Here is a 10,797-nt window from a genome sequence, read left to right on the forward strand (position 1 = left end):
TCAATAAATATGCCATAAACTAGCACTTGGGAGAGTAGCCATGGAAAAAATATTCAGATGTCGAGATGTGTCTAAACCAACAAAGATTAGAATTATGCCAGCAAGGGTTTTCCCTGTAAACTGTATCAAAGTGAAAGCTGGACTTTAAAGAACCGGGATAGAAAGAGTATTGACACTTTCGAACTTTGGTGTTGGAGAAGACTCCTGAGACAGCTATGGACAGCCTAAACAAGAAATGAATGGATCATTGAACAAATCAACCCAGATTTCTCATTTGAGGCATAAAAGACCAAATTATCCTACTTTGGACAAATTATGCAAAGACCTAGCTCTCTGGAGAAGTTTATAATACTTGGAAAGATGGAAGTAAAGAGAAGAAGAGACAGCAAGGTGGATGGACTCAATCACAGCAGCAATTGGTGCACTGTTGGAAGACCTCCTGGAGAAAATCTATGTGGTTGCTAAGAGTTGGCACCAACTTGATGGCTCATAATCAATCAGAATTTAGATGCCACTCCATTTCCAGAGACTCTGAGCAGTTTACAGTATTAATAAGATTAAAAACAAAAATCAGTTATTACAATTATAATCAATCCAATGTATAATCAATCCAATGCAGAAGTAGCATGATCTCACTCATCCCCAAATGCCTTTTTCTTGTGCAATCATTCAGTTGCTTCCAACTGTGATATGATCAGGGCCTCAACTGGGGGGGGCAACCGGGGCATGTGCCCCAGGTGCCGTGTTGGGGGGGCGCCAAAATGAGTGCCAGGGGGGTGCCAAAATGGGAGTGGAATTCATGTTTGCCCTGGGTGATACAGACCCTAGTTGCAGCCCTGGATATGATACACATCATTTCCCAGGATCATCTGTCAATAGCCATTCCTTTGAGTTCTTGTAAGCCCCATGACATTCATACAAAGGAAGACAATTTTGTCTGAGTCAGCTGAAATTTCTGATCTGCCTTTAAATACATAACCCTATATAGTGATTAGAGTATCCTGCAGGAAGCAAGGTCTGCTTCTAAAAACTAGATGCATTTTGGTCATTACTTGCTCATCAGTCCTATTATTGAATAGTTTTGATATCTTTTATTCCTTCCAACCCAACTGAATGTTGGAGAGAAATTATATAAAGGGGCTCAGAATTCTGCCTGTCAGCAAAATCACTCTCTCAAAACTGAACAAAATGGGATGAAATTTAGTTTGATGGGAGAAGCTGTTAAAAGAAAGACTGAACTTGAAAATGGGCTGGATCCAACTTGGGCCTGTGGAGAAAAGCATTCCAGAAAAAAACAGCCCAGGAAATAAACACCTCTCTAGGAGAGGCACCTGGACAGCATCAGCTCCGTTCCTTCCTCTTCCCAGTCACCTGAGCCAAAGTTCACTCTATGCTCCCCAGTGGGCACATACAGTATACACAAATACACAAATATACAATGCAACAAGAAAGGAGAAAATATACACAGCTACAACATATTACTTTGTTACACAGAAGAAAATACAGACACTTCCTGTGTTCACTGCTGGTATGAATCAGAAGCTCTGTCTTGTTTTTTCATTCCAAAAGACATCAAACAAATTGCATATAAATAAAACTCAATTTGATAGATGTGGTTAAAAACCCTGGAAGTTTAACATACAATAAGCTATATACTATAAGCTTTTAAAAACAGTTTGTAAAAATCCTGAATAAAGTATCACTAATGAATATATTTATATATTAAATTTATATTAAAAAAGCATTGAAACATTTATGTATATTTTAATCAGACTAATCATCATCATCAAGAATTTCAAGTTTTTAAAATCATTTGTTAATTCTTTAAATAATTTTGCCTCTAGAATTAACAAGCATTTCCAAGACTCAATTTCCAAGACTAAATGAAAATAATTGAAAAGCAATTATGTGATCCTTTGATATTAATCATCACTGCTACACAGAATGCCAGTGGGTATGTGCAGTCCTCATTTCATTTAACAACATTTGGTTCTTAGTTTTAGCTTCAAGTTAGTGGCTGTTTGGGGTTTGGTTTGGTTTTTTGGTCTCTTTTTCTCTTAAACGTATTTTGGAGAAGAAGATGCAACAGAATACATTTTACCCCAACCTGAAGTGCTTTTTAACAATATTGCTTATTTGTGGGGAAAACACTGATATTCTGCTTCCCTGTGCCTCTGTTCCTAGAAAGTTGTTTTCTCTGCATTCCCGAAAACAATGTAATAGTGCTTTGGAAAGACTATTACTGAGCATCCTCCCTTTCAAACTGCAGTGGTCCCGAGTGGCATCTGGATAAGTAACTATGCAGGTGTCACCAACACTTATTGGATGTGAAGCTAACACAAACTGTTTCTCACGGATGCTCTTTCGCAGGGTATAAACTGTCTGGACATTTATTTGATTTCATGCATTCATTGTCTCTGCACTTTTTCATAGCTGCAGTAGTCTCACTTTCTAAATGCCCACCGCCCCAAAGCACATCCCTGTCCCTTAAAAAAAAGCTGGTCTCCCAGCGATCTTATCCAGATGTCACTGTCATAGGATCAGAGATAGAATTATACCAGTGCCTGTGACATACTTGGGTTTTTGTTTTTAAAACTTCATGGTCCTGTGACTTCTGGATGTATGGATTTCCAGGCTGCATTGGAAGGTGCGGGAAGAGCCAAAGGGTTGTAAACATGTTGTTGTTATCAAAATCTCTCTGTAAGGCATTGTTTGGAATTGCCACTTTTAGGAATGGATGGATGGAATGCTGTTGAGAAACTGTTTCTCGATTTGGGCTGTTGAATTGTGCAAGCCACACTATTTCACAGGGAAGACCTCCAGCTTCTATTCCCCACCTCCCCTGCTCCGTATTTGACTGTTAATACTTTTGCAGAGATCCTTAAGGTCCGCTAAGACAGTATTCCATTCTTGAAAGGAAGCCCGTGAATTAAAGATCCCCCTTCTGTCTTCCTGCTTGTTACTCCTTTAAGCTCTGCTTTCCCAAACACCAGCTGTCACCAAGGAAATTTTCAGCAACATCTTCTCCTGACTCCTTAGTGGGCTGAAGCTGCACCAGCATGGCCTGGAGAGTTTCCTTCACCATCTGGATCTCTCTTTGTAGAGACTGTATGCGCTTTATTAAGGAATAAATTGAAAGGTAATTGGCAGCTCCTTTCCCCTCTCCCACTTATTTAATAAGTTGTTGTTGTACTCTGCACAACAGATGGGCACTGCTAGTTAATTGCAGCATCAAGTTCATCCAAATTGATTGGATTAAATATTAATACATATTCCACACTAGCTCCTCCTCACCCCCCACCTGTCTTCTTGAGCCTGTAGGCAACCAATGACTTTATGTAGTGTTTTTGCTTAAGGGGTGTGAAATGAACAGCATTCTGGGGATATGTGTGTGCATATGTAAGTGCAAATGGCTGCCGATGCCCCCAAAGTGCTATACAAAGAGACTATTGCAACCACTATTCAGAGAGAATCATCTTAGATCTGCATTCCAAAGAAATATAAATAACTTTTTTGTCACTGTGCCAGAACTTCAGGTCATAGATGTTAATTTTAACTAATGTGAGGTTTTTCTCTGAGTTCACATTTATAGAATTCTCTCTCTTTCATCCACCCATGCACACACTCACATGCAAGTAACATACTGCTTCCCCTAAAATGAAATGCAATCCCACACCTTTTATGTATAGAATGCAACAAAATCATTCTGAACACAAGGTTACCCTCTGTTTGTAAACACATTTGCTTTAACACAAACCTATTTCATTCACATGTAGCCCCAGTTAGGAGTGCTGACTGCAGCTTGCAGTCTTGGAAATAAGAATTTATTTTCCTCTGCAGCCTTATTTCTGCAACTGGATCAATATCTACAGAATGACTCTCCATAATACTAACCAATTTCCTATGGAACCGAACACAAATTAAACTTAATTAGAATGGACACAATCAGATTGTGGCTAATTTCTATGTACAACAAGAACAGCTACACTTCAAAAAACAAAAAGTTGCATGCTTTGGCTTGGAACCAAATGCTGAAAAATATTTTAACATGAAGATAATATGCAAATAGTTTCTGATGGGCCTCCCTGCCTTTTATTTTGCTTCAGACTTCTGATCCATTAGACAAAGCTCTCATCCCCATCCATCAAATTGTTTCTTTCATGGTGGAGAATGGAGGAGGGATGGGATCACCTGGTGTCCTACTTTCCATCTCTATGCTGCAGTCATTATGTACACAAAGGGATTCAAGCTGGAACAACCATAGGCCACCCCTTTTGGGACTGGCCATGCTACTTGCCTTCAGCACTGTTTCCAGTGGCTCTGGAAAGTCCTGTGCCTTCTGATAGATACAGATAGATACGTGGATAATGTAAATTCTTGCCTGTTAGTCATGTCTTTCTCCTTGTCTTTTCACTGCCTTATTCTATTTGCCAGATAAATGTCTTGATGTTTGCTGTTGTTTAATAAATAAACATCAAGTTACATTTTTGCTAGCTGATCTGAGTGGTGTGTGTGCTTGCTCTGATCTGGAAATTCAGATTGACTAGGAGTGTGCTGGGTGCAAACTACACTGGAAATTACCCACAGTATTTTCTAACATCTTTAACCAAAAAAGTATGTGAAGGTAAAAATATGGCCTTAAGGGTTTTTTGAAGGAAAAAAAACCTTTTCCCAGGAAGTTAATGGGGGGAATCAGAAGGGAATCATAGGCAATATATGTACAAATTTTCAATCTCAGTTCCACATACCAATTTGAAAAGCATTTTCCAGCTTCTGATTGTATTAAAGCTTACTCAAGATCTTTTCCCCTGTAATTTACATGTATTTATTTGTTTATTTTCTATCCTGCCTTTATTATTTATTTATTTTATAACTCAAGGCGGCGAACATACCATACTCCTTCCTTCTACTTTCCCCACAAGAACAACCCTGCGAGGTGAGCTGGGCTGAGAGAGTGTGACTGGCCCAAGGTCACCCAGCTGGCTTTCATGCCTCAGGTGGGACTAGAACTCACAGACTCCTAGTTTCTAGCCCAGCACCTTAACCGCTAGACCAAACTTTGCTGAGTGACTCTCTTTTTAAAGGAAATTGCATTGGTGGGTGGGTGGGTGTATGCAAGTGTAAAATTTCAATTTTTTAGTTTTATAATTTTGTATTATTGTACAAATGAAATTACAGACAAAAACGAAAAGAATAAAACAGTAACAATAGACCCAAAACAATTATGATAATAAACTGAAAAAAAGAAAAATGAAGATCCATACAATATAGCACGTTTCAGTGAGGAATATTAATAAATAGAAAGTTCAGCCCTTTTAAAATGTTATTAGATTTAGACCATATAGAAACATAGTGCTCCATCTTCTCATTTTCCATAGTAGAAGGACACCGTAAAGAGAATTCATCTCTTGAATCTGTTCTTTAACACCTGGAGTCTTATTCCCCCACCCCCCCACCCCCCCCCACACACACACAATTCTCTTGGTTGATTTCTGGGCTCATTAGAGCCATTTTTTTCATAAAACCTCAACATCCACATTTTTAAAATACAGTTCAACATCATGCAACATTCACCCTAATTTTTAGAGAAGATTTTCATTTGAGAGACAAAATACAAACAAAATGCTGAAGAAATATTCTGCTCAGATCTTTAAAATGGAATATAAGCTGCACCTCACTGAAACCTTCATAATTCTACAAAGGTAGTGAAATGGCTACAGAATTCTAGGAGGGATTGCCAGACACACCAAGCATTCTTCAAAATGATGGTGATCCGTCTGTGTAATGGGATCCACCCCCTCCCTGAATTTACACAAAATCATTACCTGGTGATAATGCCAGGTCCTGACTTCCTCCTGCTTCAGTTCCCTGCTTTCAAGCAAACAGGGAAGTTAGCAGTGAGTAATAAGCTTCCTTGATAAGTTTGTGGACCACCGAGCAAAACCACTTCAGTGAATTTCCATCCTCCTAGCATGACATTGGTAATTTTCTTCTGCTCCACGATGACCTTAGCTGATCTCTAAAGAAGCAAGAAAGGTTGGAACTGGTTGGTGCTTGGAGGGAATACACCAGGAACTCCCTGGGTTGTAGGTAAGATTGCAAAGTCAGAAAACATCCCAGAAGAAGGCAAGTGAAAGCAATTCTGCATTACTATCAAAAGAGCTACATGGTATGCCTGCTCACTAGGCATCACCAGGAGTTGAATTTGACCTAAGGACTCTTTCTTTTTAACCTCTGGGCCCAATTCAGAAAAATGGAAAAGCAAATAGATGTGTCTATTCCTTTTCCTTGTTCGCTAAGAGAGGCCAAATAAACAAGGAATGGCAGCTAGGAGGGTGATTACTAACATGGCCAAGGATTCAGGGATTAGCTATGGCTCCAGGACAGATGTTCTACAATACAGATTCACAACACTGATACTCAGAGAAAGCAATTTCTCTGGTGAAGAAGGTTTAAGGAGTTGAGTTGAAATGCGCAACATATTTTTTATGCCTCAATCCAGGGTTTCTCAACCAGGGTTCTGTGGAACCCTAGGGCTCTGCAAGAGGTCACTAGGGGTTCCCTGGGAGATCACAATTTATTTAAAAAAATATTTCAAATTTGGGCAACTTCACATTAAAGAGGTAGGTTTCATTCTTTATTTTTAGTTTATGAACACTGTTAATGATATATACAGGCTTACACATGAAATGAATCTAATATTTTTGTAACTTCTGGCCTATATTTGAGCCTGAATGTGCAGGGGTTCCCCGAGGCTGAAAAATATTTCAAAGGTCCTCCAGGGTCAAAAAGTTGAGAAAGACTGCCTCAATCAATAATTCAGAGCAACTTTGGAAACTTACTGGAAGCTCTATTTGAAGCAAGGTGTAAAAGGAATCCTTTTTACATGCAGGATTAAATGAGCCAACCCATATTTTAGTCAAACTATTACAAGCACTCAAATTGTCTGTCAAATCATAACTGCTAATTAAGACCCCAAATAACTGTGAAATTGCAATATAGAATCCATTTAATTTTACTGAGAAAGCTAGGACTCTCCCTATCAGTGAAATAACACCTCTCATCAGCTCCTTAGACACCAGAAATGCACCACCTCTGCTGCTGGCTCTTCCAATTAACAATTCAGATTATTTTCATACACTTTAAGATGATTAAGAGCCACTGGCTCTTAATCTACAATCCAATATCAGGTTACTTAGAAGTAAGTTCCATGAAATTCAAGGGACTTATGCCAAGTAAGGAAGTGTAAGAGTGCAGTTTAATTTGGTTGTTTGCTCCTCTTTCCATCTGCCAAATGTGAAACCTACTGCTTAATATTTGCTTTGAGAAGCTACAATATTAAATAAAAATCCCTAGCGGGCCTGGGTAAATATTCAGTGTTAAGCATTAGTGCTGGCTTCTGGCTTCATTTGTGTTGTGTTATTCAGCTCCTGCTAGCAGGCTGGTTGATTCCAGTATTCAGTGCCATTAAAATGTAGACTGAAAAACAATGGCATCTGGGATTTATTCCTTCTAATAGAAGTTTAATTATTAATCAAACCCACAGTGTGCTTAAATATTGGCAGAACTGCTTGCTTGACAGCACCAGGAAGTTGGATCACTCAGAAGGAATCTTTTAATCTCTCTTTTAAGAGCTGCAATCCTACTTCTGTCTAATAAACCAATTTTGTCATAGTCAGACTCAGAACTGGGGACCTACTTTGCCATCTGCAAGAACTGATCTGTCTTAATGTATGCTTTAGACATGAAAATATCTAGGATTTGTGTGTTTGCCACCAGAAATACTGTTTGCATCATTTAAGAACAAGCAACTGCCTTTGCTAAGAGCTACTTCCAACATGACATATGCCAGCTCCTCTGCGCATTTAACTTTCCATGCCAATGAGCAGTTAATGTGAACCGTACAAGCTCTGGCAGGTGGCACCCTACAGATCAGCTTCCCAGGCCAGGTTGTACTCTAAAACTGTTAACTCCTGCTCATGGAGGCTGATCTTGCTGAATTCAGAATCCCTGTTGTGATGGGGCAAGGATATTAGGACAGACAAAACTAAAGCACTTTCCAAGCTTAACACAGCACAAATGCCACATCCACACAGCTGCTGCACCATCCTGCAGCCAGCAAGGAATGATACCACCCTAAGTCTTGCTGTCTGCCCCCTTACCATGCATCCAGAATGGGGTCGTGCTGTGGTTTATACAACTTTAATGCACAACATTCTAAGGGCTGCAAGTTATTATTATTATTATTAATAGTAGTAGTAGTAGTAGTTCCCTTGGTTAAAATTCCAGCCCAACCACATGGAATTCCAGCCCTACCACATGAAAGCCTCCTCCAACTTTCATGCATTTTTTTTCTTTTTTCTTTCCTGTTGTCCCATGAACAACTGAACTTTAAATACATACATTGCCTGCATGTAGCATCTGGAGACAGAGTAAGAGGGAAAACACCACTTCCAGAGTGAGCACCTGAAGTCATCCTTGGGCTGCCTCAGTTGTGGGTGAATGATGAAACACAGTTAGTGGCAGGCAGGCATATGCTCTGGAAATAACTAGTGGGCCATCCTCACACTGGGCAAGGAGGCTGCGTCAATTTGCCCAAATATCTATCATCTATCTATCTATCTATCTATCTATCTATCTATCTATCTATCATCTATCTATCATATTTTTATGACCACCCATCTCCCCCACACAGGGGACCCTGGGCAGTTCACAATAAAAACAGTTTAAAATTCAATAAAACTATAAATAAAACCAATAATCAATAAATATAAAATACAATAAAATCCAAGTAAGGGCAGATCAAATTCAGCCCATGAAGGGGTAAGACTACCCAGTCCTGGCAAGGCTAGACCAGGAATGGCTCTTCCTCTCCCCACACCAAGCCAGGTTACACAACCAGGTCTTCAAACGTTTTCTGAAGTCCAGGAGGGAGGAGGCTAACCTCACTTCCGGGGGAAGGATGTTCCAAAGGGCGGGAGCTGCTGCAGAGAAGGCCCGCTTCCTGTACCCTGCTAGATGGAATTTTCTTGCAGACGGGGTCCGTAGCATGCCCTCTCTGCATGACCGGGTGGGATGGGTTGATGTAACGGGGATGAGACAGTCCCTTAGGTAACCTGGACCCATGCCATGTAGGGCTTTAAAAGTGATAACCAACACCTTGAACTGGACCCAGAAGCAAAATGGCACCCAATGCAGCTCACAGAGCAGAGGAGTTATATGTGCTGATCTTAAAGCACCTTAAATTGTCCGCGCAACTGCATTTTGGACCAGTTGTAGCTTCCGGATACTCTTCAATTTAATATGTGAAACAGGAACCATGTCCTCAGCTGGGGAAACTGCCCTGCACAAACACTGTCCTCTCCTTCCATCCTTCTTTTCATTTGTTCAGGCTATCAGGAACAAAATAAAATTATGCCAAATGAGTCCCTTTGCTCTCTGGCTGGAAGGTGCTGTGTTTTGGCTGCTCCTGATTTTTTAGCCAAGGACAAATACTACTTCCATGTCACACCTGAGCAGAAGCCTCCTAAGGGACCTTATATAAGCTACTCTGTATTTCTCAAATGAAAAGCAAGTTGTCTAAGAATGTGAAGCATGAGTTCAAATTAGCATATGGTGTAAGTTTCACAGCTACATGAATTGGGAATTAATTCTACTGGATCTGGGTGGAGTTTTTATCATGGTGTTTCAGAATTCCTTCTCTTTAGGGTGGGGAAATGCATAGTATCTTGTTATAAATCAAATCTTGAGAAGTGACACCTAGACCTTTAGAAATTCTATCAGAAAGGTTGTTTTTTTGTCCCTAGTTGTAGAATGAGTTAGCCTTCCATGAGTGTCTCGAATAGACCATAACAAGGGTACACAGCACCTCCTAGACTCAACTCCCAGCGACCCCAGGTAAGATACGAAAAATATGTCTGAAGGTCTGAAGAACAGCTGCTAGTCATTGCTCAGTAGACTCAGCTAGATGTGCTCAGGGTCTGATTTAACAAAAGGTATCTTAAAATAACCTTCTTCAATCTCCTATGTTCTTTCCATTTCTTACATTCTTTCTTATCTTGTTCTGCATTTTTATACGCATCCAATATAATCAGACTTTCTCCTTGAGGATACATTTTCATGAGAAGAATGTGTTTCCCCCATTTTTAACTTGGCAACTTTTCATTGTATGACAGGTAGCCACATAATGCTTCAGCAAGTTTTATCCAGGGATCGGTTGGTTTTTGAGCTTTTCACAAATTTCAGGTTCCTCATTCATGGGATTTTATTTGGAAGGCAACTTAATGTGTTATAACCTTTTGCACTCTACAACATTGTTGTTGTTGTTTATTCGTTTAGTTGCTTCCGCCTCTTCGTGACTTCATGGACCAGCCCACGCCAGAGCTTCCTGTCGGTCGCCAACACCCCCAGCTCCCCCAGGGACAAATCCATCACCTCTAGAATATCATCCATCCATCGTGCCCTTGGTTGGCCCCTCTTCCTTTTGCCTTCCACTCTCCCTAGCATCAGCATCTTCTCCAGGGTGTCCTGTCTTCTCATTATGTGGCCAAAGTATTTCAGTTTTGCCTTTAATATCATTCCCTCAAGTGAGCAGTCTGGTTTTATTTCCTGGAGTATGGACTGGTTTGATCTTCTTGCAGTCCAAGGCACTCTCAGACAACATTGTTACAGGGGAAAAAATGCAGGGCAATATGCATGATAGGTAGTCCTTGAATATTTTAAGGGGAAACTATGTTCCAAGATATATATCCTTTGATTTATCAGTAGGTGAGAATCCCCTCGATTTGGTAACTCAAT

The 10,797-nt window shown here is 40.1% G+C and overlaps 1 long non-coding RNA gene across 1 annotated transcript; it reads right to left on the reverse strand.

The window, feature by feature from the left end:
* Positions 1–1,455: 1,455 nt before the first annotated feature.
* On the reverse strand, positions 1,456–5,885 carry LOC134500035 (uncharacterized). The gene is made up of 2 exons (XR_010068198.1): positions 5,826–5,885; positions 1,456–3,115 (listed from the first exon to the last, which is right to left on the reverse strand). It is a non-coding gene; the product is annotated as an uncharacterized LOC134500035 (long non-coding RNA).
* Between the last annotated feature and the right edge of the window lie 4,912 nt (positions 5,886–10,797).

This window comes from Candoia aspera, chromosome 1 (genome assembly GCF_035149785.1).
Source record: "Candoia aspera isolate rCanAsp1 chromosome 1, rCanAsp1.hap2, whole genome shotgun sequence".
Taxonomy (NCBI): Eukaryota; Metazoa; Chordata; class Lepidosauria; order Squamata; family Boidae; genus Candoia; species Candoia aspera.